Below are 12,041 nucleotides of genomic sequence, written 5' to 3' on the forward strand. Positions count from 1 at the left end.
ATTATTTTCTCAGCGGAATATGGCTGTTTTTTGTTTTATTCCCTCCCTCTCTAGTGACTCTTGAGTGGAAGACTCCACATCTTGGGTATTGATATCCCATATGTCACTAGCTCATGGACTCTTGCCAATTACATGAAAGAAAACATAATTTATGTAAGAACTTACCTGATAAATTCATTTCTTTCATATTGGCAAGAGTCCATGAGGCCCACCCTTTTTATGGTGGTTATGATTTTTTGTATAAAGCACAATTATTTCCAAATTTCCTTTGTTGATGCTTTCTACTCCTTTCTTTATCACCCCACTGATTGGCTATTCGTTAAACTGAATTGTGGGTGTGGTGAGGGGTGTATTTATAGGCATTTTGAGGTTTGGGAAACTTTGCCCCTCCTGGTAGGATTGTATATCCCATATGTCACTAGCTCATGGACTCTTGCCAATATGAAAGAAATGAATTTATCAGGTAAGTTCTTACATAAATTATGTTTTTTCTAGTGATCGTACGCTTGTTGAATGCTCAAATATTTTAGAATACAAAGTTTAATTACGTGCAGTAAATAAGGTAGTATTTGTGTTTTATTTTATTCACATCAGTGGGGGCTTTTTGGTTACTGATGCTTGCTTTGAGGGTTCTATAACATCCCAGCAACTAAAGGCATTCCTTAAAGAAACACTTTTCCGGATTTGGGCTACATTGGATCATAGTACTTGGAGTTTTTAGGGAGATTGCACTCCATTTGCTGGCATCAGGGAGCCGATATTACAATCAGGGAGACTCCCTGAACTTCAGGGAGACTTGGGATGTTTGCTATAAAGCCTGGGTACATTTACACACAGATGTACTTATTAAATCACACTATAAAGCATAGATACATTTACACACAGATATGTACTTATTAAATCATACTATAAAGCCTGGGTACATTTATACACAGATGTGCGTATTAATCACACTATATAGCCTGGATACATTTACACACAGATGTACTTATTAAATCACACTATAAAGCATAGATACATTTACACACAGATATGTACTTATTAAATCATACTATAAAGCCTGGGTACATTTATACACAGATGTGCGTATTAATCACACTATATAGCCTGGGTACATTTATACACAGATGTACTTATTAAATCACACTATAAACCCTGGGTACATTTAGACACAGATGTACTTATTAAATCATACTATTAAGCCTGGGTACATTTACACACAGATGTGTACTTATTAAATCACACTATAAAGCCTGGATACATTTACACACAGCTGTACTTATTAAATCACACTATAAAGCCTGGGTACATTTACACACAGATGTACTTATTAAATCACACTATAAAGCCTGGGTACATTTACACACAGATGTACTTATTAAATCACACTATACAGCCTGGGTACATTTACACACAGATGTACTTATTAAATCACACTATAAAGCCTGGGTACATTTACACACAGATGTGTACTTATTAAATCACACTATAAAGCCGGGGTACATTTACACACATATGTGTACTTATTAAATCACACTATAAAGCCTGGGTACATTTACACACAGATGTGTACTTATTAAATCACACTATAAAGCCTGGGTACATTTACACACAGATATGTACTTATTAAATCACACTATAAAGCCTGGGTACATTTACACACAGATGTACTTATTAAGTCACACTATAGAGCCTGGGTACATTTACACACAGATGTACTTATTAAATCTCACTATAAAGCCTGGGTACATTTACACACAGATATGTACTTATTAAATCACACTATAAAGCCTGGATACATTTACAAACAGATGTACTTATTAAATCACACTATAAAGCCTGGGTACATTTACACACAGATGTGCTTATTAAATCACCCTATAAAGCCTGGGTACATTTACACACAGATGTACTTATTAAATCACACTATAAAGCCTGGGTACATTTACACACAGATGTACTTATTAAATCACTCTCTAAAGCCTGGGTACATTTACACACAGATGTACTTATTAAATCACACTATAAAGCCTGGGTACATTTACACACAGATGTACTTATTAAATCACACTATAAAGCCTGGGTACATTTACACACAGATGTACTTATTAAATCACACTATAAAGCCTGGGTACATTTACACACAGATGTACTTATTAAAGGGCCATAATACCCAAATGTTAAAACACCTGAAAGTGATGCAGCATAGCTGTAAAAAGCTGATTAGAAAATATCACCTGAACATCTCTATGTAAAAAAGAAAGATATTTTACCTCAAAAGTTCCTCAGTAGCCACCTCCCATTGTAAAGGATTTCTAAGCAGCATATTAGTATGTCTGTCCCGGGACAACTGAAAGGATGAGCTTCGTGCACTCTCATATTATTTCACCAATCAGGTAAAGGAAGCTTACTATGAAATCTCATGAGAGTTAAGTCAAATCTCATGAGATCACAGTAAGAGATCATGACCTCAGCACTGCTGATGCCGATTGGCTGCTGTTAATTTCTTCATTTTTTAATTTTTTTACCTGCAGCTGGGAGCAGCTGAGTATAACTTTTTACACAGAACTTACTCTGCTGAGCTGAGGAAATTGTGAGGTAAAATATCTTCCTTTTTTATATAGAGATGCTCAGGTGATGTTTTCCTGTCAGCTTTTTACAGTTATACTGCATCAGTTTCAAGTGATTTAGCACATGAGTATTATGTCCCTTTAAATCACACTATAAAGCCTGGGTACATTTACACACAGATGTGTACTTATTAAATCACACTATAAAGCCTGGGTACATTTACACACAGATGTGTACTTATTAAATCATACTATAAAGCCTGTGTACATTTACACACAGATGTACTTATTAAATCACACTATAAAGCCTGGGTACAGTTACACACAGATGTACTTATTAAATCACACTATAAAGCCTGGGTACATTTACACACATGTGTACTTATTAAATCACACTATAAAGCTTGGGTACATTTACACACAGATGTACTTATTAAATCACACTATAAAGCCTGGGTACATTTACACACAGATGTACTTATTAAATCACACTATAAAGCCTGGGTACATTTACACACAGATGTACTTATTAAATCACACTATAAAGCCTGGGTACATTTACACACAGATGTACTTATTAAATCACACTATAAAGCCTGGGTACATTTACACACAGATGTACTTATTAAATCACACTATAAAGCCTGGGTACATTTACACACAGATGTGTACTTATTAAATCACACTATAAAGCCTGGGTACATTTACACACATATGTGTACTCATTAAATCACACTATAAAGCCTGGGTACATTTACACACAGATGTGTACTTATTAAATCACACTATAAAGCCTGGGTACATTTACACACAGATGTACTTATTAAATCACACTATAAAGCCTTGGTACATTTACACACATATGTACTTATTAAATCACAAGCCTGGGTACATTTACACACAGATGTACTTATTAAATCACACTATAAAGCCTGGATACATTTACACACAGATGTACTTATTAAATCACACTATAAAGCCTAGGTACATTTACAAACAGATATGTACTTATTAAATCACACTATAAAGCATAGATACATTTACACACAGATATGTACTTATTAAATCACACTATAAAGCATAGATACATTTACACACAGATATGTACTTATTAAATCACACTATAAAGCCTGGGTACATTTACACACAGATGTACTTATTAAATCATACTATAAAGCCTGGGTACATTTACACACAGATATGTACTTATTAAATCACACTATAAAGCCTGGGTACATTTACACACAGATGTACTTATTAAATCACACTATAAAGCCTGGATACATTTACACACAGATGTACTTATTAAATCACACTATAAAGCCTGGGTACAGTTACACACAGCTGTACTTATTAAATCACACTATAAAGCCTGGGTACATTTACACACAGATGTACTTATTAAATCACACTATAAAGCCTGGGTACATTTACATACAGATGTACTTATTAAATCACACTATAAAGCCTGGGTACATTTATACACAGATGTACTTATTAAATAACACTATATAGCCTGGGTACATTTACACACAGATGTACGTATTAAATCACACTATAAAGCCTGGGTACAGTTACACACAGATATGTACTTATTAAATCACACTATAAAGGCTTGGTACATTTACACACAGATGTACTTATTAAATCACACTATAAAGCCTGGGTACAGTTACACACAGATGTGTACTTATTAAATCACACTATAAAGCCTGGGTACATTTACACACAGATGTGTACTTATTAAATCACACTATAAAGCCTGGGTACATTTACACACAGATGTACTTATTAAATCACACTATAAAGCCTTGGTACATTTACACACATATGTACTTATTAAATCACAAGCCTGGGTACATTTACACACAGATGTACTTATTAAATCACACTATAAAGCCTGGATACATTTACACACAGATGTACTTATTAAATCACACTATAAAGCCTAGGTACATTTACAAACAGATATGTACTTATTAAATCACACTATAAAGCATAGATACATTTACACACAGATATGTACTTATTAAATCACACTATAAAGCATAGATACATTTACACACAGATATGTACTTATTAAATCACACTATAAAGCCTGGGTACATTTACACACAGATGTACTTATTAAATCATACTATAAAGCCTGGGTACATTTACACACAGATATGTACTTATTAAATCACACTATAAAGCCTGGGTACATTTACACACAGATGTACTTATTAAATCACACTATAAAGCCTGGGTACATTTACATACAGATGTACTTATTAAATCACACTATAAAGCCTGGGTACATTTATACACAGATGTACTTATTAAATAACACTATATAGCCTGGGTACATTTACACACATATGTACGTATTAAATCACACTATAAAGCCTGGGTACAGTTACACACAGATATGTACTTATTAAATCACACTATAAAGGCTTGGTACATTTACACACAGATGTACTTATTAAATCACACTATAAAGCCTGGGTACAGTTACACACAGATGTGTACTTATTAAATCACACTATAAAGCCTGGGTACATTTACACACAGATGTGTACTTATTAAATCACACTATAAAGCCTGGTTACATTTACACACAGATGTGTACTTATTAAATCACACTATAAAGCCTGGGTACATTTACACACAGATGTACTTATTAAATCACACTATAAAGCCTGGGTACATTTACACACAGATGTGTACTTATTAAATCACACTATAAAGCCTGGGTACATTTACACACAGATTTACTTATTAAATCACACTATAAAGCCTGGGTACATTTACACACAGATGTACTTATTAAATCACACTATAAAGCCTGGGTACAGTTACACACAGATATGTACTTATTAAATCACACTATAAAGCCTGGGTACAGTTACACACAGATATGTACTTATTAAATCACACTATTAAGGCTTGGTACATTTACACACAGATGTACTTATTAAATCACACTATAAAGCCTGGGTACAGTTACACACAGATGTGTACTTATTAAATCACACTATAAAGCCTGGGTACATTTACACACAGATGTGTACTTATTAAATCACACTATAAAGCCTGGGTACATTTACACACAGATGTGTACGTATTAAATCACACTATAAAGCCTGGGTACATTTACACACAGATTTACTTATTAAATCACACTATAAAGCCTGGGTACATTTACACACAGATGTACTTATTAAATCACACTATAAAGCCTGGATACATTTACACACAGATATGTACTTATTAAATCACACTATAAAGCCTGGGTACATTTACACACAGATGTACTTATTAAATCACACTATAAAGCCTGGATACATTTACACACAGATATGTACTTATTAAATCACACTATAAAGCCTGGGTACATTTACACACAGATGTACTTATTAAATCACACTATAAAGCCTGGATACATTTACACACAGATATGTACTTATTAAATCACACTATAAAGCCTGGCAACATTTACACACAGATGTACTTATTAAATCACACTATAATGCCTGGGTACATTTACACACAGATATACTTATTAAATCACACTATAAAGCCTGGGTACATTTACACACAGATGTACTTATTAAATCACACTATAAAGCCTGGGTACATTTACACACACATGTACTTATTAAATCACACTATAAAGCCTGGGTACATTTACATACAGATGTACTTATTAAATCACTCTATAAAGCCTGGGTACATTTACACACAGCTGTACTTATTAAATCACACTATAAAGCCTGGATACATTTACACACAGATATGTACTTATTAAATCACACTATAAAGCCTGGGTATATTTACACACATATGTACTTATTAAATCACACTATAAAGCCTGGATACATTTACACACAGATGTACTTATTAAATCACACTATAAAGCCTGGATACATTTACACACAGATATGTACTTATTAAATCACACTATAAAGCCTGGCAACATTTACACACAGATGTACTTATTAAATCACACTATAATGCCTGGGTACATTTACACACAGATATACTTATTAAATCACACTATAAAGCCTGGGTACATTTACACACAGATGTACTTATTAAATCACACTATAAAGCCTGGGTACATTTACACACACATGTACTTATTAAATCACACTATAAAGCCTGGGTACATTTACATACAGATGTACTTATTAAATCACTCTATAAAGCCTGGGTACATTTACACACAGGTGTACTTATTAAATCACATTATAAAGCCTGGGTACATTTACACACAGATGTACTTATTAAATCACACTATATAGCCTGGGTACATTTACACACAGCTGTACTTATTAAATCACACTATAAAGCATGTGTACATTTACACACAGATATGTACTTATTAAATCACACTATAAAGCCTGGGTATATTTACACACAGAATCAGATGTACTTATTAAATCACACTATAAAGCATGTGTACATTTACACACAGATATGTACTTATTAAATCACACTATAAAGCATGGGTACATTTACACACATTGGAACAGCCAATAGAATGCAAGCTCAATCCTATTGGCTGATAGCATCTAGTGTAGCTGCCCCCCCTCAATACCCCCCTTTCAGATCCTTTTAATTTTTAGTTTTTTTCCCTCTCCCTCCTTCCCATTCAGATACATTGGTGGCAGTAGGAGCTGCATGCCTGCCCCCGCAGGCCCCCCAGCACGCTCCCGGCACCTGATGTGCTCATTGCACAAACAGGAACCGGATGCCGGGTAGTGATGGGCCGCCCACCCACCTCCCAGCTAAAGCTCCCACCCACCAATGATCGGCACCATCACTACCGGTGCAGAGAGGGCCACAGAGTGACTCTCTCTGCATCGGTGGATAAATAAATGGTATTGCAGGAAGCCTAAATATCGAGGCATCGCTGCAATACCATGGAAGCTATCAAGATCGCTTCCACTGCTTGAAACACCAGAGGACGTGCCAGGAACGTCCTTGGTCTTAAAGGGTATTTTTTGTAGGACGTTCCTGGCACATCCTCGGTCGCGAAGGGGTTAAATAAAAAAAATAATTAGTTTTCTATGTTTGTCATGCTGTGTTAATGAATTTAAAGTGACACTGAACCCAATGTTTTTCTTTCATGATTCAGATAGAGCAGCAATTTTAAGCAACTTTCTAATTTACTCCTATTATCAATTTTCCTTCATTCTCTTGGTATCTTTTTGAAAAAGGAGGAATGTAAGTTTAGGAGCCGGCCCATTTTTGGTTCAACACCCTGGGTAGCGCTTGCTGATGGGTGGATACATTTAGCCACCAATCAGCAAGCGCAACACAGGTGCTGAACCAAAGATGGGCCGGCTCCTAAACTTACATTCCTCCTTTTTCAAATAAAGATACCAAGAGAACAAAAGGAAAATTATAATAGGAGTAAATTAGAAAGTTGCTTAAAATTGCTGCTCTATCTGAATCATGAAAGAAAAAATTTGGGTTCAATGTCCCTTTAACATTGTTTTTTCATTTTAAAGCCCAATGTAATACATAATGATTTATTTCATTTTATATAATGATTGTTTGTAGCAGAACCAAACCATATTTTCATGCTTGAGGAGGTCTGACCAATTATACATGTGTGGGGATTGTTCCTGTTATCCAATGAGCAATAGATTTTTAAGTATCAGCCAATTAGAATCCTGTATTTCCCTATAGGTTTATAATTAAGTATCAGCCAATTAGAATCCTGTATTTCCCTATAGGTTTATAATTAACTGTAGAGCCCAGATAAACCATTGTCATTTAATATTAGTGTGAAGCTGCTATTTGCTCCAGTAATAAATATCACTCAGCTTATGTCCCTGTTGTATCAGTCTCATCACATTTACTGATCTAATGATAAATATCTTGTGATCTGCATATTATTTTATTTCTAATGAGGTTATTTTATAATACATTTCTTATTTCTATTAGCTGCACCTGTTTATCCCACTGATCTGTGACTGATTCTTGTTGTTAGTAAAGACCTTAGTAAGTGTATTCTGCACCTTCAGCTGCTGCTGTTTATGTCACATGATCACAGACTTAAAGGGACAGTGTAATGTAAATTAGTTTTTCCCTTAAAATAACAAGAAACCCAAATGTTTTTCATTATTTAAATAGAACATATCATTTTCAACAACTTTCCAACTGACTTCTTTTATTATATTTTCTTCATTCTCTAGGTATCCTTTATTGAAGCAGCAGCAATGCACCACTGGGAGCTAGCTGAGCACATAAGGTGAGCCAATGACAAGAGGCTTGTATGTGCCACTAATCAGCAGCTAGCGCACCATAGTGCATTATTTGCTTTGTCACAAAGGTCCCCAAGGGAATAAAGCAGATTTGATAATAGAAGGTAATAGGAAAGTTGTTTAAATTTTAATCATAAAAGTGTAATTGTGACTTTGCTGTCCCTTTAATGAGTTTCTAATGACTTGTTTTACCGGTGTATAAAATAGTATAAAGTGTATGGGAAATGTCACCTTTAGCTTTATTTTTATATAAAATAACTGTTTCCTGTTTGTAATTTATTTTCATTATTAAATTGTACACAGCCTTTTAAATGACCTGAGGCTCCGGCCCCTACTTAGCATATGCAGGAGATCACATTATATAAACATATGAGTCTGTTATTGGCTGATAGCTGTCACATGGTACAGGTGCAGAACTACATTTATCAGAAAACAATCTACTGCTCTTTTAAATTCATAGTAAATTTATTGCATTGTATTTTTATTATGCATCTGTGGTTTTGTAATTCTATATTTTATGGTCCTTTTAAATGGACTGAATTTGACAAAATAACATCTCATTATATCATCACTCTATGTAAACACAAATTCTTTCTTTTCTTAACTCTATCCAAGAAAACAATTGAAATTTACATTTTAGTGCCTATCTCTCCCACACACCCTTGTAGTGTGATTTAAGTAAACTGAATATTGCCCAAGAGAAGTTAAAGGACTGGGGGTGGAGCACATGACAAAATGTCTGACAGTGAGAATTAGTAGGAAGTACAATACCAATACTGCAGTATCCAATTTAACTTATATTTAAACAACTGATATTTAATATTTATTTCAGGAGAAAATATTGTTTCATATAAATGATAGAAAACAAAGATTATAATATATTTGTAAAGTTGTGATATGGCCCCACTTAAATAGATTTTCTACCATTATGTTGTGTAGATCCGGGAAGATTCATATTTAAGGGGCAATTATAACACAGAGCTAACTGTACTAAATACTTGTGCTGAATCAATAGCACATATGTAATAACCTAAACAGCTGATCTGTATCACATGAATTGTTATGCGTGCCTTTAATTATACCATATGTACAGCTAATCAGAACCATTATTTATTATTATCTGTCTAAACCATTTAATATACTTTTTACAGACACGGCCAGAGCACTGAGAGATATCAGGTATTGATGTAACTGGAGTGAATAAGGGAACCTTCTTCCTGAGCACAGACATTGGAGCCTGTTATCAGCATGAACTCAGATGTGTTAGGTGAGTAAAATAGATATTATGCTGACTTTAATTACTGTGAATATAGAATAAATCACTCATTAAACAAAAATAAACTATTATATTTATATGGAAATGCAAGTAGATGTATCAGCGCCTGAGTATAAATATAGGACTCACAGAGATGAAAGTAGTCTGTAGTCTACAATGTGGGGAAAAGGCCCCAATAACAAAACACTTACTTTAAAAAACCTCAATCCATATGAGGTAAGTAGCCGCTATGTCTGGATAGAGCAATGCTCACTAGGCCTCCTGCAGTGAAATCCCAGGGGATGGCACAGGATACAGAGGATCCAGTAGAAGTGTCGCTCCTAAAGTATGGTAGATCACCTTTCCAGCAGTGTCCTCACTTGTTTTCTTGCATGATGAGCACTTGAAAATTCTCAGTGTAGCCCTACCCCCAGTGTGATATGGAAGTTGATAGCTTTGAAACTTAGGTGTAATATTCTGCCCTTGATTTTATTATGAACCTCAACTGCAGTTATAGTTCCTAGTGACCTCTGCTGTAGGATATGTTGCTCTGATCAGCTGGTGTCAGGAATTAGAAATAGTTATAATTCCATATGAACATAAATCCCAAGCAAATAAAAGGTTAAGAAGGTTTGCTGAAGTGGATAAGTGCAAAGTGCCTTCAATGTGGAAGGAATCACATATGAAGCTTATAAATAATTTCTATTTACATCCAGCCAAACTCGCCAGGTTTTATCCATCTAGATCAGCTTGTTGTCCAAGGTGTTCATACCCGGAAGCGGATTTATTTCATATGTTTTGGGCATGTCCTGGGATAAACCAGCTCTGGTTGAAACTAATATATTGGTTCAATAGTATTCATAAGGTATCTGTCTCTCTCACATTCCAGGATATTATCCTATTGATTGAGACACCGATTAATCAAGATAGGCATTGGGCACGTTCACTAAATACCTTAATATTAGCAGTAAGACAGAGTATTCTAAAAAATTGGAAAGCAAAAAAAGGGCCTGCATTCTCAGAGGTTTTACATGCTATTCAAGATCAGATTATTTTTGAATCATACCATCTTAAGGACGCTTCAGAAACAAGAATCAAGAAATTTCTACTTGGATGGTATGCCATTATTAACTCTTATCTTATACCTATACAAAAGCAGATCTTAGCACCTTTCCTGTCTTCATCTAGTTTTGCAGAGATGGTTTTATTAGACTTGTTTCCACACACATGGATAATAAATGTTGTCGAAATTCAGTATTAAATGTATCGAGGATTAGGGGAGGGGGGGGTTTGTTTTTGTTTTTTTCTCTCGTCTTTCTCTTTTCTTTCCTTCTCCCTTTTGTGTTTTTTTTTTTTTTTTCTCTTCTTCTCGTTTTTTATTTCCTTTTGAGCTCCCCTCAGCAAGTTGCTGTGAGGAGCCAATCAGAAAAATGCCGATAAATTAATGTCATATGCTGTCTTGTGATATTTGTTAAATTATTTTTGACTCTATGCCTATATTTATATATGACAACAAATGTGATTTTTGTTTATTGTACTTTTTCGGCAACAAATAAAGATATATAAAAAAAAAAAAAAGGATCAAATAAATAAGGATGGTGGATTGAATCATTAAAATCTAAATATTTTTACAATAACCCTCCACGATGGGCTATATAAATTGATCATCTATAAAACATTTATGCAAATAAAATTCTAGTGTACAATGAAAAAAAAAAAAAAAAGAAAAAAAAAATAAGAAGGTTTGCTGAAAATAGTTATAAATCCATGAAAACATAAATCCCAAGCAAATAAAAGTTTCAAAGCTATCAACTTCCATATCACACTGGGGGTAGGGCTACACTGAGAATTTTCAAGTGCTCATCATGCAAGAAAACAAGTGAGGACACTGCTGGAAAGGTGATCTACCATACTTTAGGAGCGACACTTCTACTGGATCCTCCGTATCCTGTGCCA

The sequence above is a fragment of the Bombina bombina genome, chromosome 5 (genome assembly GCF_027579735.1).
Source record: "Bombina bombina isolate aBomBom1 chromosome 5, aBomBom1.pri, whole genome shotgun sequence".
Lineage (NCBI taxonomy): Eukaryota > Metazoa > Chordata > Amphibia > Anura > Bombinatoridae > Bombina > Bombina bombina.